The sequence below is a fragment of the Pygocentrus nattereri genome, chromosome 2 (genome assembly GCF_015220715.1).
Source record: "Pygocentrus nattereri isolate fPygNat1 chromosome 2, fPygNat1.pri, whole genome shotgun sequence".
NCBI classification, from domain to species: Eukaryota; Metazoa; Chordata; class Actinopteri; order Characiformes; family Serrasalmidae; genus Pygocentrus; species Pygocentrus nattereri.
In genome coordinates, this window is record NC_051212.1 from 26,152,798 (window position 1) to 26,177,222 (window position 24,425).

Genomic DNA, 24,425 nt, shown 5'->3' on the forward strand with positions numbered 1-24,425 from the left:
GCAGCACTGACTGGACTGGTACAAACACAACAGATTTCTTGCCCTTATCAACCATATATTCCACTGGCATTACTAACAGAAACTCTCTCAACACATATTATGCTCGTCTTTTTGAGGTAGATAAAGGACCATTTGTGCCACAGAATTTCAAAAGGACATTGCTTTCCGATACTGTGTTTACCACAGCTTTTATGACTGAATCATTTATACCGTCACAGTATCTTGTAAGAATACCCTTAACGGAGTCATGTACTAAGGGCTGTGACAACTGATGTATTTGATTAAGCTGTTGAATTATTTCCTGCACAGCTTTCTCTGGTACATGAAGAATCGTTTGCATTTTTAAAAAAAGAGATGCTAAATTATGCTCCGACTGACTTGTTAGATCCTGGAGGTCTGTGACTGTGGATTCTTCAGTGTCCTCTAGCTCAAGGGTGTCTACATCTGTCATGCTCTCTTGTGCAATATCACACACACGATTGTGACAAATTTCCAAAATTATTTCTGACTTAACTTTTTCCAAGTGTGTGTGTCCTGTGTTGTTTACTTTGATGAGCATTGAATGTTGAGTACACACTAGTTTGGAAGCTGCAGTCTGCATAAGGGCACTGTACTCTTTGATTAACTCTTAGATGAAAAATGCGAAGGTGAGAAAAAAAATCTGCCCCACTACAAGGTTCAGTAAATTCACACAGCTGACAGCTGAAAGTTAACTTGACATTTTCAGTTTGTCCATAATGAGTATTTGAGTGGACTCTTGATAAATGAGCCCTTAGTGCATTCACAGATTTACATGAAGAATCGTTTGCATTTTTAAAAAAAGAGACGATAAATTAGAGCACAGTAGTTAATTAAATCTGTAGCGCTCGGCGATTACTTGAGGAGTTTAGTTCATTTTTCGGAGTCGGTTTGTTCGTGTTTGTCCGTTTCATAAACTGTGTTTGAAAAAGTTGAGATGTTAGAAAAATTGGATAAAATGGCTACCCACATCGCCAAAGCTGTTAGATATTAAAAACTTTTATTGATGTGAAATTGAAGTTGATTTCTTATTCGCCCGCTCTGTATTTAAATTTTCTGTTCTAACTTGAATGGTACAGTAGTTCCCTTCACGCACTTCTGGTTTACTCATCTAATCTGTGTCTCAAACTACACATCAGTGTACTTTACGTACTACACTAATGTGTGCACTTCTGACATTGGAGCTCTGTTTTTAACACATGATTCATATGCTTGTGTGTCTAGTGTACTTCTGTGCAGTGTGGGACTAGCCAAGTGTTACTACACACTTCAGTAACCTAAGAAAAGCTCTATTAGCTTGAACTGAAGTCCCTGTAGTTAGTAAATAGTAAGCCTTTGCATGTAATAAGCCTGGAATGTTAATGGTTTAAATGACAGTGTAAATCTTTGCTTTTGTTTCATTCTAGCTTTCATGTGTGATTACTACAATTTGACAGTCATTTTATTTAGTTTTTTTGTAAAATCATTTGATCTTTGTGATATAAAGGTTCATTTGGGCCTCAGGGAAAACCTTTCCACAAGATTGATGACATTTATAGTCATTTTAATTGGCATGTTGTATGGGATTAATAGCAATAAAATGATTTGTAATACAACTACAAATAGAAAAGAAAGCAGTGATTTGTGAAATTTACTTTGACTTGTATTTTATTGCAGACAGTAGATATGTCAAGTTTTTTCTCTAGTCAACTTTCCTTTCCTGCCATTTAAGACTGTAATACATTTCAAAGAAGTTGGCATGGGGGCAATTTAGGGCTAGTAGTGAGGTGAAATAAACTTTTGATCTGAAAAGGTGATTGTAATCATCATTTGCAATCTTTTAATTATGTTATGTACCATAGAGGGTGAAATTACCAAAGTCCCCTCCTAGCTTTCTTTGAGGAATATTGTTTTTAAACATTTTCTCATGTACTTTTTAGAAAACTGGCAATTATCGGCCTATCTTTGCTTTGTGAAGGACTAGACCTTTCCTGGATGTCGCATGTGTCCCAAATCATGATTGGTCACCTCTTTCAAATCACCTCATTATTATATTTGTACCTTTTTACTAGCCCTAAGTGGCCCTATGTCAACTTTCATATGCCACAGGCCTGAATGTCAGAAATGGATGTATATTATGTTGGCCAGAGAAGCCATAACATTTTATTCTGTTTGCAATAATAGAAGTCTAAGTAAGTTTTAGAAAGCTTTCTTTTTTATTTGCATTTTCCATACTGCTCCAGCTTTTTCACATTTGGGATTGTAACTTAATGCATTGTGTTTGAATGACTGTTATGACATATTTTTGTTTAGGATGCTGATGAAGAGCAGACGTTCAGCAGTATTGCTACGTGATGAAGGAGGGCACCCACCAAACTCCCTGTGCTTGAATTCATTGTCCGTGGGAATCATCCTGGAGGGTAAAGTTGTCATGGACAATCTTCACGACCTCCCACAAGCTATGTGCCTATTCTTTGGGCTCACTTATGCATTACACCTTGACTACCCAAAGTGTATGAGCTACACATTTGAGTTCATCCAGCGGGTAATACTCAATTTAGGCCAAAATAAACTAAAACCAAAATTGCAGTCCCTGTTAAACCAGCTTCTTCTGTAAAACAGTTGATTAGTTACCAGTTGCTAGTTTTTGGGTCAGCAAACTGATCATCAATGATAATCTGTTTTTTTTTTTTGATTGAGTGTTAGGAAACAACTGATCTTTGATCTATGAAAAATAGTAAATATGTTCTAATTTAGCACTGCTGTACAATGAAAAACATGTTTTAATTTTTGTCTTTTGTATTTTTTGTATCACAAAGCAATTGGTCTTTATACTACATAAATAATTTAGGATGAACAGACCAATAGAAATGCTCCAAAAATGAGGGGTGCTGGAGCCTCTGAGTGATGTCCATTTTTTTTAAAAAAGAAAGTACGGGTACGAATAAATGAGGCTGTATATCAACACTGTCTTATTTTGATGATTATACACAGTTCCTGGAATGACAGATAAAAGGCTCAGTATATTAAATGTCTGTACCAGATATGCAGCACTACAGATCTTGTGGGTTATGTTGTGATTGCACCAGAATTGATTAATTTTCCAGGTTGTTCACTTTGAAGTTTAATTTGAAGTAAAGTGTAAAATCAACCAAATGTTTTTAAGGTTAACATTTGCACAACTTGGAGCTTTGTGAGTTGCTTTTACCTTTTTCAGTTTTATGAAACTGTTGCTCTTTTCCAATAAATAAGATTTGATACCATTGACTTTAAGTAATTTGGATGTTTTTGCAGTTGTAATATTAGTGCCACCTGAATTTAGAATATTTTGGGTATAAAACCAGTACTATGTGCATATTTTGATGAGTTTTTATAATAATTGCAATAAACTTACACAAGCAAGTTAGATCAGTTGTGCAATAGTTACTATGACTTAAAAAGTTAAGTTACAGGTCCAGTACATATTGAGTGTCAATTACTTAGGGTTTGTCTGTTGAATTTAAAGACATGCGTTTGTTCAACTCAATAGTTTTACAAATTACAAAAAAAACTGAGTTTCGAAACTTAATTCAACGAATTACCTCAAATAATTTGAGTAAACTTAACTTGTTAGGGTTTACAGTGCAGGAGCTTTGTCCAAGTCAAAGGCCTGCCGCAGCAACTCTGATACTGCAGAGCTGGTGAGCGAGATCGTCTCCCCCTCTGGGACACCGACGATCCTGATGTTCTGGCGGCGAGACCTGGACTCCAGCTCATCACACCAGCGTCTCAACCGGAGTGAGGTACTTAGCCGTAGGGTGAGTAACGGCTCTCGACGGCGAGGCTGTGTGTTGGAGAGCTGGCCGTATAAGCAGCTGAGAGGGACCGGGATCTTTGGTAGCTTTAGCGGCTTTTGGAGGCATAATGTCCACCAAACAAGTCCACAAAGTTCACAAAGAAATTAAGTGCAGTGACAAACCAACCAAGAAGTGAAAACGAGCCTCAAAACATTAAAATAAAACTCCGATCGGCGGAGAGCTGCAAAAACACGGCTACACCATGCTGCGCCACACCGGAAGTCTCAGACTCTATATATATATAAATATATATATTTAGTCTTTAGCTAAGATTATATATTACATCACTGTTGGTCACTGGAGTTGAGATGGCCGTTTACCATAGATTGAGCGGATCCAGCGGCTGATACTGTCTGGGAAATCATTCATTTACAGTAAAAACCTGATGCTGCTCGACTGTTTACATGTAACCATGGTGACAAAATGTGGGCGGGGCGTTCGGGCAGCGGTGACATCACAGTCGCGGAGGCTATAAAAGGCGAGTGCTGCTTGAAAATCCTTGTTGCGTTTGCGTCGCAGATCCCAAAGCAGGAACGGTAAGTCGGAGCCGGAGTGTTCTGAGTGTATGTAGGTATATATATGTATACATCCCTGTCTGTGTGTCTCTCTCAAATAAAAAATATATACATCCGTGTCTGTGTCTCTCTCTCTCTCTCTCTCTCTCTCCCATAAAAAATGCATTCATCCGTGTCTGTCTCCTTCTCTCTCTCTCTCTCTCTCTCTCTCTCACACACAAATAAAAAATATATACATCCGTGTCTGTGTGTCTCCCTCAAATAAAAAAAATATACATCCGTCTCTCTCTCTCTCTCTCTCTCCCATGAAAAATGCTTACATCAGTGTCTGTCTCTCTCTCCCTCCCTCTCTCTCTCAAATAAAAAATGTGTACATCCGGGTCGCTCTCTCTCTCTCTCTCTCTCTCTCCCATAAAAAATGCATACATCCGTGTCTGTGTCTCTCTCTCTCTCTCTCTCTCTCTCTCTCTCTCTCTCAAATAAAAAATGCATACATCCGTGTCTCTCTCTCTCTCTCTCTCACTCTCTCTCTCTCTCACAAATAAAAAATGCATACATCCGTGTCTGTGTCTCTCTCTCTCTCTCTCTCTCTCTCAAATAAAAAATGCATACATCCGTGTCTCTCTCTCTCTCTCTCTCTCTCACTCTCTCTCTCTCTCACAAATAAAAAATGCATACATCCGTGTCTGTGTCTCTCTCTCTCTCTCTCTCTCTCTCTCAAATAAAAAATGTATACATCCGGGTCTCTCTCTCTCTCTCTCTCTCTCTCTCTCTCTCTCTCTCTCTCTCTCTCTCTCTCTCTCTCACACACAAATAAAAAATGCATACATCCGGGTCTATTTCTCTCTCTCTCTCTCTTCCATAAAAAATGTATACATCCGGGTTTCTCTCTCTCTCTCTCTCTCTCTCTCTGTCTTACACACAAATAAAAAATGCATACATCCGTGTCTGTGTCTCTCTCTCTCTCTCTCTCTCCAATGAAAAATGCATACATCCGTGTCTGTCTCTCTCTCTCTCTCTCTCTCTCTCTCTCCCATGAAAAATGCATACATCCGTGTCTGTCTCTCTCTCTCTCTCTCTCTCCCTCTCTCTCTCTCACATAAAAAATGCATACATTCATGTGTGTCTCTCTCTGTCTCTGTCTCTCTCTCTCTCTCTCTCTCTCTCTCTCTCTCTCATGAAAAATGCTTACATCAGTGTCTGTCTCTCTCTCCCTCCCTCTCTCTCTCAAATAAAAAATGTGTACATCCGGGTCGCTCTCTCTCTCTCTCTCTCTCTCTCTCTCTCTCTCCCATAAAAAATGCATACATCCGTGTCTGTGTCTCTCTCTCTCTCTCTCTCTCTCTCTCAAATAAAAAATGCATACATCCGTGTCTCTCTCTCTCTCTCTCTCTCTCACTCTCTCTCTCTCTCTCACAAATAAAAAATGCATACATCCGTGTCTGTGTCTCTCTCTCTCTCTCTCTCTCTCTCTCTCTCTCTCAAATAAAAAATGTATACATCTGGGTCTCTCTCTCTCTCTCTCTCTCTCTCTCTCACACACAAATAAAAAATGCATACATCCGTGTCTGTGTCTCTCTCTCTCTCTCTCTCTCCAATGAAAAATGCATACATCCGTGTCTGTCTCTCTCTCTCTCTCTCTCTCTCTCTCTCTCCCATGAAAAATGCATACATCCGTGTCTGTCTCTCTCTCTCTCTCTCTCTCCCTCTCTCTCTCTCACATAAAAAATGCATACATTCATGTGTGTCTCTCTCTGTCTCTGTCTCTCTCTCTCTCTCTCTCTCTCTCTCTCTCTCTCTCTCTCTCTCTCACACACACAAATAAAAAATTCATACATCCGTGTCTGTGTCTCTCTCTCTCTCTCTCTCTCTCTCTCTCACATAAAAAATGCATACATCCCTGTCTGTCTCTCTCTCTCTCTCTCTCTCTCTCACTCTCTCACATAAAAAATGCATACATCCCTGTCTGTGTCTCTCTCTCTCTCTCTCTCTCTCTCTCTCTCTCTCTCTCTCTCTCACACACAAATAAAAAATTCATACATCCGTGTCTGTGTCTCTCTCTCTCTCTCTCTCTCTCTCTCTCTCTCTCTCTCTCTCTCTCTCTCTCACACACACAAATAAAAAATTCATACATCCGTGTCTGTGTCTGCGTCTCTCTCTCTCTCTCACACATAATGCCAGATGACTGACCCCCTCCCCCTTTTTTTTTCTTATTTAATTATTAATGTATCTTTTATTATGTAATTTTTTTGTACTTATTTATTCATGTATTTTTATTTAGATTTTTTATCCTCTTTATCCCAATTATCAGTTGGGTTATTTGGGTTGTTTGTTTAATAATGTTAAATTTACTTTGGCGATTGTGGTTATTGGTTGGGTGCCACTAGGGGTAAGGGTAAGGTGAAAGGGAAAACTTAATGGAGGGAGGGTAGAGAGGGAGTGGAAGGTTGTGTGGGAGGGGGGAAGAGAAAAAGGCAAAAGAAGGGGAAGAGTCAGGAAAAATGATAACATTATAATCCAAATTGGTCCTTTAATTCATTCATTTATTTGTGTTTGTATTGCTGTGACCAAATACCAGATACTGTTCAGGCCTTTTCTTTTCCTTCATTGGATTTGTCCTGTATCTTAGTTTTTCTGATATCTTGACTTATTCCCTCAATAAAAAAAACAAAAAAACATTGAGTCTACAGGTCAGCTAAACTAAGTCTCTCCTAATATACATAGTGCCAGATAATATCCCAACTACTAATTCCACCTCATATCCAGTCTCTCACATTATGGCTAAAACACAAATGATTTAAGACTGATAAGCCACCACCTAACCTGAATGCGTGGATGAATAAAACTCCAAACATCTCTACCTCTATACTCTGGGAAAGCATAAAAGCATGTATAAGAGGTGAAATCATTTCATATACTGCATATATGAATAAACTTAAACAGTAAGCTATCTGAGCTGACACACTGTAATGCCCAGTTGGATGAAATATATGCTGTCACACCATCCTCACAAATTTATATGAGGTGGATATGAGGTGGAAAACATTGTATGCGTTTAAAAAATTAAGTTGAAATTACTTCATTGCTTACATGTAGTAGACATCACTTAATCTTGATCAGTAGTTTGTACTCTCTCTTTGATTGATCATGTGTACTTGGTGTTTTAAGAGAAACTAACTCAGAAATCCAGGTTTGAGCTTTCCTGCCTGTCACGTGAACACACAGTTCTAGAACATTTCCAAAGAGCTGGGATTGATTCCAAGAAGACTGTTCGTGTTGGAGATGTGAAGACGTGTCGGCTGATGGAGGTGTAGAATTTTCCTCACTTCCTTTCACATTTGTAGGAAGTATTGCCATTTAAAGTTGTATTTCAGTTCATTTGGTGAGATCATATCCAAAACTGATCGGGAAGGTGTTCGCATACAGTTTAAACAGATAGCTAGGCAGAGAATGTAGCTCGGAGCTGGATTAACTGTTCAAATAGCGAGCGTTAGCTGGTTTTCTGTATGTTGCTGAGGTTTGACTGAAATGGTTAAGGTTTCTCAACCTCGTTTCTTTTACGTATTGCTTTTTTGCTGGCTCGGTTAGCTGTTAACTTGTTTTAACAGGCCGATATTTAGCCAGCTGTCTCGTTAGCTTGAATGGTTGTGTTTTAGTAACATATCATTTTACATGTAGTTCATTAAACCTGTAGCGCTCGCGATTACTTGAGGAGTTTAGTTCATTTTTCGGAGTCGGTTTGTTCGTGTTTGTCCGTTTCATAAACTGTGTGCTCTGTTCCATCTAATTCAATCGATTCATCCAACTGATTCATTCGTTGCCTCGCTCCCGAGTTTAGGCGCGCAGCCAAGAACGCACAAAGAAAAGTGAGCGTTGTGTTTATTTAGCATGACTGTTAGACATTGACTGTAGAAATGCGTTGGTCCAGTCATTTTAATCCAGTTTTAACGACCAACAAAACGTTATGCAAAACTCGATGACCCGTTCCATCTTAACCGGTGTTGCAGTTACATTTTGCAGATAAGTTCCACCTTAATTGGTGCAGCAGTTTTATTCGGGTGCCTTCAACCATTTTTTCAACTATTCTTGTGTAGTTTGCTTTATAATATTATGGGGTTCCCACATGGATTTATAGCAAGGCAGTTTAAACAATTAGCTAATTCGTGTTTGTCTATCCTGAGAAAGCATGTTGTGGAAATGTAAATACTGCCCATTCAACACTGAAGAAAGCACAACTACTAAGGCATTATCGCTTAAAACATGGAGGCTACACAAGAACTGTCCCCTTTCCATGTCTGCATGATAAATGTTTGTGCACATTTAAATCTGTGAATGCACTTAGGGCTCATTTATCAAGAGTCCACTCAAATACTCATTATGGACAAACTGAAAATGTCAAGTTAACTTTCAGCTGTCAGCTGTGTGAATTTACTGAACCTTGTAGTGGGGCAGATTTTTTTTCTCACCTTCGCATTTTTCATCTAAGAGTTAATCAAAGAGTACAGTGCCCTTATGCAGACTGCAGCTTCCAAACTAGTGTGTACTCAACATTCAATGCTCATCAAAGTAAACAACACAGGACACACACACTTGGAAAATGTTTAAGTCAGAAATAATTTGGGAAATTTGTCACAATCGTGTATGTGATATTGCACAAGAGAGCATGACAGATGTAGACACCCTTGAGCTAGAGGACACTGAAGAATCCACAGTCACAGACCTCCAGGATCTAACAAGTCAGTCGGAGCATAATTTAGCATCTCTTTTTTTAAAAATGCAAACGATTCTTCATGTACCAGAGAAAGCTGTGCAGGAAATAATTCAACAGCTTAATCAAATTCAGATTCAGATTCAGATTCCTTTATTGATCCCAGGGGGAAATTGCAGTTGTTACAGTTGCAGCCATTTATGTAAAAATAAACACTTTACTAATAATTTAAAACAATATATAGAATTTACAGTATGTATAATTTAAAACAATATATAGAATTTACAGTATGTATAATTTAAAACAATATATAGAATTTACCGTATGTATGTGCACCAGATTTAAGTACTCTACACACACAATTGTTGTTATTGCACATATGAACAGTTTTTTGAATCACACACTGAGGGAGGAGTTATGGAGTTTGATGGCCACTGGTAAGAATGACTTCCTGTGGCGCTCTGTGGTGCATTTTGGTATGATGAGTCTTGAGCTGAATGAGCTCTTGTATCTCATCACCGTATCGTAGAGTGGGTGGGAGCCATTGTTCATAATGGCCCGCAGCTTAGACAGCGTCCTCCTCTCCGACACTGCCGTCAGCGAGTCCAGCTCCACACCCACAACATCACCGGCCTTGCGGATCAATTTGTTGAGTCTGTTGGCATCTGCCACCCTCAGCCTGCTTCCCCAGCATGCAACAGCATAGAGGATAGCACTCGCCACCACAGACTCATAGAAGATCCTGAGCATAGTCCGGCAGATGTTGAAGGACCTCAGGCGCCTCAGAAAATAGAGACGGCTTTGGCCCTTCCTGTAGAGGGCGTCAGTGTTCTTAGCCCAGTCCAGTTTATTGTCAATATACACACCCAGATATTTGTAATCCTCCACAGTGTCCACACTGACCCCGCTGATGGACACAGGGGTCACCAGTGCCTTGTCCCTCCTCAGGTCCACCACCAGTTCCTTTGTCTTTGTCATATTGAGCTGCAGGTGGTTCCGCTCGCACCATGCGACAAAGTCCTTCACCGTTGCCCTGTACTCATCCTCCACTCCCTTGCTGATACATCCAACTATTGCAGAGTCATCAGAAAACTTCTGAAGGTGGCAAGTCTCTGTGCAGTAGCTGAAGTCCGTGGTGTAGAGGGTGAAGAGGAAGGGAGAGAGGACAGTACCTTGTGGAACTCCAGTGTTGCTGACCACTCTGTCTGACACACAGTGCTGCAGGCGTACATACTGTGGTCTGCCGGTCAGATAGTCAACAATCCAGGACACAAGGGGGGCATCTACCTGCATCACTGTGAGCTTATCGCCCAGAAGAGCGGGCCAGACGGTGTTAAATGCGCTGGAGAAGTCAAAAAACATGACCCTCACAGAGCTGGCTGGCTTATCCAGGTGAGCATAAACTCTGTTGAGTAGGTAGATGATGGCGTCTTCAACTCCCAGGCGGGGCTGATAGGCAAACTGGAGGGGATCTAGAAAAGGCTGGACTATGGGTCGGAGCTGATCCAAGACGAGCCTCTCCATGGTCTTCATGACATGAGACGTCAGTGCCACTGGCCTGTAGTCCTTGGCGTCACTGGGTCGTGGCGTCTTTGGGACAGGAACAATGCAAGATGTCTTCCACATCATGGGGACCCTCTGGAGACTTTAAGCACCCTGGGTGGAACCCCATCAGGGCCTGCAGCCTTGTTTGTGTGGAGTCTCTTCAGTTGTCTTCTCACCTGGTCAGCAGTGAGACACACTGTAGAGGAGGTGGGTGGAGGAGGGATGGAGGTGTGAGATGGGCTATCACACGAGGGGGGCAGGCTATCCGGCGGGGGAGGGGGGATGAGTGGTATGGTCTGCTGAGGACTGGCAGCAGAGGAGTCAGGCTGGGGGGGGACAGAGCCTGCCGTGTCAAATCTGTTAAAGAACAGATTTAGCATATTGGCCCTGTCCACACTGACCTCTACTCCTCTGTTGTTGTTGGACCTGAAGCTGGTGATGGTCCTCATCCCATTCCAGACCTCCCTCATGTTGTTCTGCTGGAGTTTCCACTCCAGCTTCCTCCTGTACTTGTTCTTTGCCTCCTTGATAGCTGTCCTCAGTTCCCTCTGGATCGTTCTCACCTCCTCCCTATCTCCAGCTCTGAAGGCCCTCTTCTTCCTGTTGAGGAGAGCCTTAATGTCCTTCGTTACCCACGGCTTGTTGTTTGGGTAACATTTAACAGTCCTGGTTGGGACAGTGGAGTCCACACAGAAGTTAATGTTGTCTGTGATGCACTCTGTGAGCCCGTCGATGTCCTCTCCGTGCGGCTCACAGAGTGCAGACCAATCAGTAGCCTCGAAGCAATCCTGCAGTGCCTCGTAAGTCTCCACAGACCATCTACTCACTATCCGCTTGGTCACAGGCTGACTCTTCACCAGCGGCACATAACAGGAGCTGAGGTGAACCAAGTTGTGGTCTGACCCACCCAGCGGGGGAAGGGGGGAGCAGCTGTATGCGACCTTAACATTAGCATACAGCAGGTCCAGTGTTCTTTCCTCTCTGGTGGGACAGTCCACATACTGCGTGAAGTGTGGTAGTGCCTTGGCCATAGTGACATGGTTAAAGTCACCCGATATGGCGATGAAGGCACTCGGGGTGTTGCGTCTGGAGACGTGCTGTTGTTGAATAAATGACGTCACTTGCCGACGTCGGGTTGGCAGAGGGGGGAATGTAGACAGTCACAATGATGGCATGCGAATACTCGCGTGGTAAATAATATGGCCTGAGTCCGACAGCCAACAGCTCAATATCCGGGCAACAGGTACGTTCCTTGATGGTAATGTGACCAGGGTTACACCAGCGGTTATTAACTAGCACAGCGACACCACCTCCTTTGCGCTTACCGCTCTCGGTGCAGCCCCGGTCAGCCCGAACAGTCTGGAAGCCATCGATGGAAACATGGTCATCCGGGATGTCCTGGTGTAGCCATGTCTCCGAAAAGCACATTAAACTACACTCCCGGTACTCCCTCTGACTCCTGGCTAGTGCTGTCAGCTCGTCCATCTTATTCGCCAGCGACCTCATGTTGCCCATGATGACGGAGGGGAGACGCGGCTTATATCCCTTCTTCTCCATAAGCCTCCGCCGTCTCTCCCTCGCTTTCCCCGTGCGCTGGTTAATTCCCCCTCTGCAACCCCTGTGCGTCCGTCTCCAAAGCTCTTCGGGGATGTTCTTTGTCCTGGTCGCCATGCCGACCGGCTGCAGCGCGATCAGCTGATCTCAGGTGTAAACAAAGCGGCCATGCTGCATCGCCGCGGCGCGCACGGGGAGTGCGTGAAAGTAGCGCTTTCACGGCGAAAAAAACAGACCAACACACTCTCTACTCGCATGTTTCGAGAGGGCACAGCTTCCCTAAATACATCAGTTGTCACAGCCCTTAGTACATGACTCCGTTAAGGGTATTCTTACAAGATACTGTGACGGTATAAATGATTCAGTCATAAAAGCTGTGGTAAACACAGTATCGGAAAGCAATGTCCTTTTGAAATTCTGTGGCACAAATGGTCCTTTATCTACCTCAAAAAGACGAGCATAATATGTGTTGAGAGAGTTTCTGTTAGTAATGCCAGTGGAATATATGGTTGATAAGGGCAAGAAATCTGTTGTGTTTGTACCAGTCCAGTCAGTGCTGCAGAAGCTGTTAAACAAGCATGATATTCTGGACAATGTCCTATCAACTCAGACTAATTCCCAATATGAATGCCAATCTTACAAGGATGGTTCTAATTTCAAGGGAAATGACTTTTTCAAAACTGACGAATTAAGAGTTGCTCTTGGTCTTTACATTGATGATTTTGAAGTTTCAAACCCCCTAGGAACTTCAAAGAAAAAGCACAAAATGTGTGCAGTGTACTGGGTGATTGCAAACCTTCAAATGTACCATCAAAGTACAGGTCCACACTTCATACAATCCAGCTCGCTCTCCAGTGCAATACAGTTAGCATGAAAGAACACGGCTATGCACAAGTTTTGCAAGCACTTATCAAAGACCTTGTTTCATTAGAGCAGCATGGTGTATATGTTGAGCCTTTGGGGAAAAGTGTCAGGGGCACAGTTTTGTATGTTTCAGCTGATAAACTGCAGGATTTCAAGAGAGCTTCACAGTACAGCGAGTCTGTAGGTTCTGTATGGCAACAAGAAGTGAAGCCCAGAACAGAGAGGTGAGTACCAGAGACTTTGAACCTCGCACTATAGAAAATCACAATAAACATGAACAGGAGGTGAGGCTAGACCGTGCTTTGAGTCCACACTATGGGGTGAAAGGTGGACGCCCACTGACAGAAAATTTGGAACATTTTCACTGTGTCACTGGCTATCCTCCTGACATATTACATGATCTTTTGGAAGGGATTGTTCCCACTGAGCTTTGTCTGTGCATTTCTGACTTCATTGCCAAGAAGTATTTCACTTTAGATTTCCTTAACCAGACAATAAAGTCATTTGCATATTCATTCACTGACAAAACTGACCAACCTCAGCAAATTGTCAAAAACTTTTCTAGCAAAAGGACAATTGGTGGAAATGGCCATGGAAATTGGACACTACTTAGGCTACTACCACATCTCATTGGTCACAGTATCCCAGAAGGAGACAATGCCTGGGAAATTTTAATGCTTCGCAAAGATATTGTGGAATTGTCTGTAGCACCAAGACACAATGAGGATATCAGTTAATTTCTTGGAAAGTAAATTGTTAGAGCACAGAGAGGTGCTGCAAGCTACTTTCCCCAAGTTTCACTTGCAGCCAAAATACCATTTTGTGGAACATTATCCTGATAATTTGAGTAAACTTAACTTGTTAGTGTTTACAGTGTATACATCAAGACCAAAAACGGCTGTAGAACAAAACTCACAGCTAAACTTGATGCTGTGCCCAAATAAAATCAAGCAGAGTTTCTAAGACCGATTGTGCTGCTGTTACTGTGCCAGCTATTGACAGGCACATTAAGGGGATCTGACTGAAACTGCTGGATGCCCTTTGAAACCTGTTCATATTTACTGCTCTACTATCAGTGCCATTTATGGTTTTTTAACACAAGACAGCGTGGGTGTCTGTAATGGGAGGGATTCAGTTGAGGTTAATGCTAAGTGATATAGAGCTGATCGCTCTAAGGCAGGGGTCACCAACCTTTTTGAAACTGAGAGCTACTTCTTGGGTACCGATTAATGCGAAGGGCTACCAGTTTGATACACACTTTTGAAATAACAATTTACCTTTAATTATACGTTATTATTGACAGTAGTGAACGAAGTACGCAAACCAGGTACTTGAATTAAAGCAGAGATACCCAAGGTAAAATATTATTCCAGTAAAAGTAGAAGTTCCTCCCTCTAGACTTCCACTTGAGTAAAAGTACAACAGTATTTGCCTTCAGATGTACTTAAGTATCGAAAGTAAAACTACTAAAAGATTAATTATGACTCTAATGTCCTATTACTGTTTTTGTAACAAGACTCTTGCTTCATTAACTTATTTTAGGCGAAAATACTCCAGTGTCACTCATATATGTATATATTTCTATATTGTGGTCTATTTACACAAATTTAGGTTAGTTCCATCATTTATGTTGAATAGACTCTCCCAAAATTTTACGCTGCTGCGCTGACGTTGAACCGTGTGCTTGCACTGGGTCGGTATGACCATCAGGTCAAAACAAACTCAATACAAAGTGTGTGCTGGGCCCTGATTGGTGTTCTTGCTCTGTGCTTCTTTCATTTTGACATGTCATGTTTTTATACACACATAAACCAAAAGGAACGACAAATTGACAGACCATGTTGGTGACCCCTGCTCTAAGGTGCGTAAGAACAAGGTTTCCTTGAGGAAGACTGAATCAATAGGCCTTGCTCTATAAAAATAGACTGTAGTAATATAAAGACTTAATCTTAGAGAGCACCAATTGATTTATATCATGTTTGTCATATTAGAGTCGAGTCCAGTCAGGACACTAGCCAACTGTGAATCATTTTCAGACAATCAAAAAAGCTATTAATGAAGCTATGATTTAATTAAAACTACTAAAGTTTACACACATAGTACATACAGGCACTGTTTGGTTTATTGCAGGACCCAGTCCTGGAGATATACAACCCTGGAGAGCAGAGATCCAAAACAGCTGGCTGTAATATCCATGTGCCTGTAAAAAAAAAAAAAAAGAATAGTTGCACTAATAAAAAGACAACCCAAAATGATTCGTTTCCTAATGACAATCAGGTCCATGTCACTTACTTTTGACTGTTGTTTTATCATGACTGGACAGGGTGTGAGCTGATGAGCTGAGGGGCGGTGTTGGGGGAGTTGACTTTGAGTTTGTTCGGGCGAGGAGAGAGACGCGTCTTCTCCGTCTTCTAAAGATGATGATTTCCTGAAATGTTAATATTGGCACAAGTAAGTAATAATATCTTTTATTAATGCGTGTAAAACAATGTTGTACAAATTTTAAACGCCCAGCGCTAATAACGCGGCGTCAGCGCTAAAGTAATCAGCGTAGCTAACGAGCTGCTCTAGGCTAAGCTAACTACTTTAGCGGCGCCGCTATCAGGCCCACTCGAAGTGGTTAAACGAAGCAAGAATACATCGATAAAATACATTCTGTTAGACTTTAAGCCACGACTTTCCCCGTTGCAGCTTCGGTGGTTTAACCGCTTCCCACAGATAATTTGCCCTCGGGAGCTCTGTTTTTATGTTTTTTTCCTGTCGGGACTTGGTCGGCCTGCGTTGATTATGCTAGCCAATTAGCTCGCTAACCTAGCTAGCGAGGAGAAGTTAACTTGGCTAAACTGGGAGGAAGAGGCTTCTGCACCTCGTTCAGGTAAGACATGTACACCTGTTGCTGTATTAATGTCAAGCTAACGAAGTGTTCTTAATATTTTACGCATGATGTTGTAAAACGATACATGCTGAGCAAATGGCGTTAAAAAATCTGGCTAACAGCAAATGTTGCCGTTCAAAATGAACGAGCGGGATTCGGCAGTTTAACGTCGGCCGTTGCGTGTTTGAGTCGAGGAACGTTGAACGCTTTAAAACGGCCAGATAACGCTGTAATATTTTGTGATCATAAACCCTGGTTTCCATGTGAATATTCTTCGTTCAACTGAAAATGAAACTGTTAAATGGTGCGTGTGCAGTGGTGTATGGTTTAAATGGTGTTACCGAAGCAATGATGAGATCTGCAAATCGACAGCTTGGCCTTCCCATTTCTGAGAGGCTCCATGGCGACATTTCGCCTGCAATACCGCATTTGGCCACTGACAGGCAAGCGGTGCTATCAGAGCCAACGTTTGTCGTCCTTTAAAACGGCTCCTTTAAGGCACGTGCCTTTATTAGCGAGAAGTACGCATTCTCGTTTGTTTTGTCCCAAGTTTGCGATATCTTATTTCTAAACTTACATTTAAACAAGCTTAAATGTGCTTCGACGATTCTGATTGGACCACTTGCACAAAACGGACCATTAAAAATCGCCCTTCAGCTTATTTAGTCAGATATATGTTGACTCTGTGGACTGAAAGTTTTTCTTGTGTAAACGTGACTTTATAAAAACCGAGCTTTAAGCTCTGTGAGCGCAAAACTGGGTTTCCTCGTTTCTGATTGGCCAGCTGGTGAGCTGATTAACATACGCGCTGTCATCAAGGTGTTGACGTAGATACACGTTTAAAGTGCCTTTTCTGCCTCTCTGAGTTTGAAACAAGCGGCTTGACTTGACTTTTGTTCCGTGCTGTGAGGAGTGATTTTTAGACTATTTTATTTTATTTTATTCAAAATTTGCGTGGTTTAAATGGTTTTAAATGTTTTTTCTTTTTAAAAATGTTTGTTTTTAAAATTAAAATAAAATTGTTTTAAACCTGGAGATGATGAAAAGGTATGCGTCACAGCAAAATTGTAAATCCTTTTTCTGATCCAGACGATAAAAAAAAAAAAAAAAAAAAAAAAAAAAAAAAAAAATCTGTTCTTATCAGTTTAATATCTGATACGTCCCCTACCCGGGGACCATATATTAAATTGATTTTTGGAGCAGGGAGATGGAATAGGGGCTTGCTCCGTCCACTCCACGCATCGACCCGGTATTGCAGTACCTCCGGGAACGGTGCACCCCCCTCTGTTGGTGAAAATAAGACTCGGTATTAATGTCAAGCGCTTTTAACGTGTTATGTGTGTACGTTAATACACAAAATCGTTCCTGATGTTTCATGTTTTTTCGCAAATATCACGTCTAAGCTGCATGCCGAGGTAGGGCTATTTGATATAATGATATAGACGGTAAGAGTTGACTATGTGGCAGTGAGGGGCTGAAGTAGTTCTCTCTATGCAGTTGCTTTGCTTTTTTGTTTACTTGGCTGTTTTGTTGATCTCATTGTGTGTAAATGCTTCTGTAAGAACATTGGAATCAGAATTTGTCCAGGCTTTTTCCTTTGTGTGGTTTTCATGGTCCAAAGAACAAGAAAAACTAAAAGAACAAGAAATGGTAAAAAACCCTGCCTTAATATCGTAGGAGTAGTGCTAGGAAAAGTCAGACATGTTCCTGTGTGTGTTTTGACTGTTGTGAATGTAGATACTTTAAAAGAGAACTGTGTCCATAAAAAGAACAATATTTAATAACAAAAAGAAACAAGTCTATGTGTTTGTTCTTGTGTATATAAAACATCTATAAAATATTTTACATATTTGTATATTTATAATTAAATGTTAGTTATATAAATTATATACACATACATAAATTATATACACACGGTAGTTATCTGCGAACATGCAGCAATATGATATAAACATGCAGCTAGTAACTTGAAATAGTGTTTACACAAGTTTTTGGTCTAATTTGAAATTAATTGACCGCGCTCCATCGTAGTGAATAGTTTAGCCAGTAGTGATTTCACTCCCCAGGGTGCGTAGAACTCGCATACCTGGCAGAGGAGATGCTGTGATTAAGAAGAAGGTGGTTCACGCAGGCTCAGCCATTGCTCTTATGGTCATGCTGACCCCTGGAATCCCCCAGACTTCACTGTTTAAAAGAAGACTTTGCTCATGTGGTGATGTTTTTGCATGTTTGTGATGATGAATGTTTAGTGAAAATAAGATTCATAGGGAAGTCTCTACCATTAAGTGAACTGTGGAATTGTGTTCGAGGTCTTCTGTATTTTTTGTTTATTTTTATTTTTTTACTGGTTTTTAGTGTTTTATGATGAGAAATAATGTTTTGGTCCACAATTTGACAGAAAAGCTCGGTCATATGGAAAGCTTGTGGCTGGTCCCTTTTTATGACACTTGAATCTTTTGATGTGTAAGAAAATGAATGAAGGCTTTTTTTTCCCCCTGTTTTGCTTTGCGTCAGCGTATTGCTTTGTCTGTGTTGACTCTTGTGGATTTAATGAATACAGAGTAAGGGGAGAGCGCCCCTAGTGTCTGATGTCTGTAGTAGTGGGTGGAGACATTTTCTGTCTGTCGATTTCTGTGGTGCATAAGATGAAAAGCAGCCGTTATTTCTCCCTTTTTTTCCCAGATCAGCTGGCTTCCATGAGTTTAGAGCTCATTTAAATGCCATAATATATAAAAGCAAAGGAAACAAACACTTGAGTAGAACGTTGATATGTTCAGAAGCAGTGCATCATGGGAAGTGGTGTTCTGACTTTTATTCACAAGTGAAACAGCCCAATGTTCTGTTGTGCGTGTGATATCCATGGATAAAGCACCATGCAGTATGTGGCTTTTTTTGTTTTTGTTGTTTTTTCTTGGTTTCATCATTTGGTTGTGTAATGACTGAATTGTCCACCGTCACTGTGAATAGTACAGCCAGTGGTGGTGATGCTCACCAGTGCGTGTACAACTCATACTTACCTGGCAGGGGAGATACCATGATCAAGAAGGTGGTTCACCCAGGGTGAGGCTCAGCCATTGCACTCCGGTTGTGCTGACCCTGCGAATTCCCCAAATGTGGGAATCTCGACTGCATAATTTCTGGTAGTGGGGGACTGCGTTCGCGCTCTCCCCTGATTTCACTGGTCAAAAGAAGACTCTGTTTATATGGTGGTGGAGGAATTATTAGAATGGCATGTGCTCTTTTGTTACAGTTATTTAGTATAACTGTATGGGTTATGGGATCATGTTCATGGCTTTCTCCGTTTATTTTATCTACCAAGTTTTTCGGGGGACACGACTTTTATATTGATAAATAGTTTTGTCCACAATCTGGCAAAAAAAGAGCTGTGAAATGCATATGTAGAGAGCTTATATCTTTTTGTATTAAATTTTTTGAAGTCTCTGGTTATTTTTATGACTGTGTAATACTCTGATATGTAAGAAAAGTTTTTTTTTTTTTTTTTGGCTTTGTTGCAGCTCGTTTCTTTGTCTGTGACTAATGCAAATTAACAAAGAGTAAGGTGAGAGCGCCCCTAGTGTGTGATGTGTGTAGTTGTGGGAGGAGACATTTTCTTTGTTTTTTCTTTGGTGTGTGAGAACAGTGAAAGCAGAGGTTGTAATTTCTGACTATTTATTCAGTTTGGTTGGCAGTGATTTTTTTTTTTTTTTTTTTTTTTTTAATTTTATTTAGATGCCAAACCAAAGAGAACCACAAGACCAAAGAGTTGAGAGGACAATCTGAGAAGCAGTGCATCATGGGAAGTGGTGTTCTGGGTCTTATTCACAAGAAAAACATCTACATATACTTTTGTATGTACATTTATGCACTATGCAGTATGTGTGCTTTGGTGTTTTTTTTTTTTTTTTTTGTCATTTATAGTTTTCCTTGTTTTGTTTATGTAGTGAATGAAGTGTCCACCGTCACTGTGAATAGTACAGCCAGTGGTGGTGATGCTCTGCAGTGCGTGTACAACTCATACTTACCTGGCAGGGGAGATACCATGATCAAGAAGGTGGTTCACCCAGGGTGAGGCTCAGCCATTGCACTCCGGTTGTGCTGACCCCTGCGAATTCCCCAAATGTGGGAATCTCGACTGCATAATTTCTGGTAGTGGGGGACTGCGTTCGCGCTCTCCCCTGATTTCACTGGTCAAAGAAAAGACATGCAACGATGTGCTAGTATCAGTGTGAGGATTTTTAGTTGTTTAAAAAAAGGGCTGTTTAGTGTAATAATGTCCAGGTCTTTATTATAAAGCAAATTTTGAAATCGTCTTTATTTTTTCCCCATGTACCTTTTGAGACTTCATCTTGATGAGTAGTTTGGTACACAATCTGACACAATATGCATGCAGAAAACCTCTGGGCTTTTGTTCGTGGGTTTTTGTTTTTATGCAAGTTTTGTTTTCTTTTTGATTTATGACAATATTGCATCTTTTGATGTGTAAGAAAAATATGTAGGCTTTTAATTTGTTTTCTCACAACTTGTGTGGTCTCTCTCAGCTCGAGAATTTCATGGACATGGACCAAAAGTAACGGGTGAGCATCTCTGGAGTTTTATGTGGCTGGAGGTTTTTTCTTTGTCAATTTCTTAAATGCACAAGGAGTGATAGCAGCAGTTGTTGTAATTTTGGCTTTATTTATTTCAGATCATTTGGCTGTCCTGAGTTTAGTGCTCATTCAGATGCCCTAATATGAAACCGAAGAGAACGATATAGCTGCAAACGGCAGTGATACGGTTTTAGCCAGCTAGGCCTAACAAGGCCTGATTTAGTTTGGGACTAACCTATAGAGAGAAGAAGAAAAATGCAAGTAATTAAGAGCTTCTCAAAAGGCCTTCATTTGTCAGTGTCATTCGGAATTAATTCATAATTTCAAATGTGTTAAGTGGCATATGGCAACCATTTTGTGAATCAAGATGATTTGCTTATTATTGAGGTTCAGGCTCTTGTGAGTTTTTTGACACCAGTGGTGTGAGAATTGAGCGAAAACTCTGACTAGTTTGCAAAAATGTTTTGCACATTTTCAGTTTTGTGAATAATCTAACTGAGCGCAGGAAAAAGTCCCAAATTACAGATTATTTTGTTTTGACTGAAGGGATCGGTGTCTAAAAATTTTACTTTCGAAGTTAAAAGGTCGAACGTGCTGTGCAACTGCATCCCTTTTATGCCAACTGGGCTTATTTCAGCACATGAGTAGTGGAAAGAGTACCATCTGTTGACGAAGTTTCATGTTTCATGACCTACAGTTTGGTTTGGCCAGGTTATTGTAGGGAAATATCATCATAACAAGAAATACAGCGGTGAGCAGCAATAAGTGGATTAAAGTATGTATGAGGAGTATGAGCCCTTTTGCAGTTTAAACCAATTGGGCCTAAGAAGGACAATCGCTGTTTGGGCCTTATTTATAGGCAGGGAAAATGAAACTGAAAGGAAGTCAGCTTATCAAAAGGCCATGTGTTGTCAAACAGTGGGCAGTGCAATTTAAATACGTTTACATTCATTTGTGCTGGTCAAAGGTTTGTAGAAGATGTAGGAATACATCGACATAGATGTCAAAACTACAAAATTTAATGGCAAATTTTCTCATGGTTGTGTTTGCGAAGTGGTTTGGTTCTCCATATTTAACCTCTTTAGTATGTATGCCATAATGAGGCCCAGTGCCACCCATAGGGGGGCCCGTTTGGCATAGAGCAGCCAAGTGAAAGTGGGTGACAAGGTAGCCTGAATCTGATGGTATTGATTGTTTATCTGTGGACTTTGTAATAATATTGTGATTTTGTGCTAAAGCCACCCCACCTGAAGAAACTTGACAGACACCACCAGAATGTATTTATTTGACAAGCCTATGAAGTTTTGAGATGATTGAACCAAGGACTGATAAATTTGAAGCAATTTAAGCTAGCAATGTCATGGCTACAGTGATTATTTGATGGAGCAACACCATGTTAAGTAATGAAGGCATTTTTTTCCCCAAAATGATTTACCTAGAGAGGCCTGAGTATTTCTAGACCAGTTGAGATGAAAATCCAAAGAGTAGTTGTAAAAGAATAATTATGAAAGGATTGTATTATTGTGACTTGATATCTACTTTGTCAAGTAGTTACTAGTTGCAGAAATTTCAGCCTGATTGGATTTACAGATTGCGGTATTTAAGTTACAGTGCCCCACAATTGATATTCATATTGAGGAGTACATTCAGAGGTAGCCTATTAAGTTTCAAATTTTGATGAAGCATTGAGTTATGGAATTTTTGAACTTATGAATTATTTCAGATGTGTTCATTGGCATATGGCAGCCATATTGTTTATACAAGTGAAGATTTTTGATAGTTATTGAGGTTCAGGCTTTTCTGAGTGTGTTTTGACACTAGTTGTGTGGGAATTGAGCAAAAACCCTGTAACTAGTTTGCATAAGTAGGTTTAATAAAAACAATAGTAAAAATGTGCAGTATGTGCAAAGTTGAAATAAAATTAGTTGCATGTGCAAATATGTAGAGCAGTTGTTCATAAAGTGCATCAAGTAACCGATGTGAACAGTAATGTTCTGTGTAAGGTATAGATGTAAACAGTATTGTTCTAAGAGCAGCAGCAGTAGTAGTATAGGTAAGGTGCAGTTATTGAGTGCAAGGTTGGCCAAAGTTAAACCAGTTCAGGATGGGAGGGGGGGGGTGTATGTTGCCTCGGTGGCTCGGTCCTGCCGCTTTGCGCTGTACAACATCAGACAGATACGGCCGTTTCTAACACAACAAGCCACCCAACTCTTGGTACAAGCAGTGGTCATCTCACGCCTCGACTACTGCAATGCCATACTGATGGGCCTCCCGGCCTGTGTTGTAAAACCACTGAAGATGGTTCAGAATGCTGCAGCGCGTCTGGTCTTTAACCAACCAAAACGGGCGCATGTCACCCCACTGCTCATTGAGCTCCACTGGTTACCGGTTGCTGCTCGTATCAAATTTAAAACTCTTACAATTGCCTACAAGGTGTTAACAGAGCAGGCTCCTTCCTACCTGCACTCGCTCCTAAAGGCTTACAGCACCGCCCGGCCGCTGCGATCCTCCAATGAACGTCGCTTAGCTTTGCCAAACATTCACACAAAGCAATCGAGACTGTTCTCATACTTGATTCCCCAATGGTGGAACAAGCTACCTTCCGCTGTCAGAGCAGGGGCGTCCCTCGCTATTTTTAAGAAACTCCTGAAGACAGAGCTCTTCAGGGAGCACTTGCTCTAATCGCCTCTTGCAAATCTAGCCACTACCAACCTCATCTCCTTCTTGCCCTCCTTCCCGTCTCTACCCCACTATTACCCCTTGGCCTCCTTTAAGGCCTGACTATGTTTGTTCTATGTACCACATTATTTGTAAGTCGCTTTGGATAAAAGCGTCTGCTAAATGTAATGTAATGTAAGTGCAGAGCCTTTCTGTCCTGAGCAGTAGAGTTTCCATACCAGACCGTGATGGAGTTGGTAAGAACACTCCTCGCGATCGTACTCCTGCAGAAGGTGCTGAGAATTTTGGCTGGCGTGCCAAATTTCCTCAGTCTTCTCAGAAAGTACAGTCGCTGCTGGGACTTCCTGATGTGTGTGTTGCGAGACCAGGTGAGATCCTCACTGATGTGCATGCAGAGGAATTTGAAGGTTTTCACCCTCTGCACCTCAGTCTCACCAATGTACATGGGTGTGTGCAGCTTAAGCCACACAGTCATAAGTGAAGTGTGTACAGAATGGGGCTCGGTACACAGACCTGGGGGACCCCTGTGCTCACTGTTCTTGTGCTGGATGTGCGGCTGCTGGCTCTGACTGACTAGGGTCTTCCTGTTAGAAGTTCAGCACCCAGGTACAGGGTGAGGAGCTTTTCAGAAAAGTTGGTTTAGGATGACCATGTTAAATGCTGAGCTGTAGTCAATGAAAAGCATTCTGATATACGTGTTCTTGTTCTCCAGGTGTGTATCTTTTGTCCAGAGGCCAAATTTATCAAAGTGTCTTAAGAAAAAAAAAATGACATACCTTTTTAAGAATTTTCTTTTCTTAACTATTTTCTTAAGTGTCATTCTAAGAGCAAGTGGTATTCTAGAAAATGTTCTTGAATGTTTTCTAAATATTATGACAGCCTCAGGTTAGTGCCTACATTTATCACAGACATTGCCTCTGCTACTCCTGCCCATCCTGTTTCTTCCACCATTACCTTTAGTTGTAGTTTGCTAAAAAAAAAAATTCATCAACTATTGGTTTGATGTTTTTCCTACATTTTGCTCCCCTTACATGGTAAAATGCAATGTAGCCCACGTAAGAAAACAATGAAGATTTTTCTTTTATTGAGAAAATAATGAAGATTATCTTAAGAGAATACTTGAGATTATTATTTTTATTTAACAGTTGCATTTAAGGCCTCATTCATCAACTGTTCTTTAGCAGAAATTTCTTCTTAAAATCCACTTATGCAGCTTTGACAAAGATTCTGCTATTCACCAATGTTTTCTTATTTGGGATTTCTTTT

The 24,425-nt window shown here is 41.0% G+C and overlaps 1 long non-coding RNA gene, 2 other non-coding genes and 1 pseudogene across 3 annotated transcripts; 3 read left to right on the forward strand and 1 right to left on the reverse strand.

Moving 5' to 3' along the window:
* Positions 1-15,069: 15,069 nt before the first annotated feature.
* Positions 15,070-16,470, reverse strand: LOC108417005. Its single transcript, XR_005131525.1, has 3 exons — positions 16,236-16,470; positions 15,312-15,447; positions 15,070-15,219 (listed from the first exon to the last, which is right to left on the reverse strand). It is a non-coding gene; the product is annotated as an uncharacterized LOC108417005 (long non-coding RNA).
* Positions 16,471-16,965: 495 nt separating this feature from the next.
* LOC119262719 lies at positions 16,966-17,177 on the forward strand (annotated as a pseudogene).
* Positions 17,178-18,903: 1,726 nt separating this feature from the next.
* Positions 18,904-19,066, forward strand: LOC119262689. The gene has a single exon (XR_005129831.1). It is a non-coding gene; the product is annotated as a U1 spliceosomal RNA (small nuclear RNA).
* An 842-nt stretch (positions 19,067-19,908) lies between these two features.
* Positions 19,909-20,072, forward strand: LOC119262676. The gene has a single exon (XR_005129816.1). It is a non-coding gene; the product is annotated as a U1 spliceosomal RNA (small nuclear RNA).
* The last annotated feature ends 4,353 nt before the right edge of the window (positions 20,073-24,425 follow it).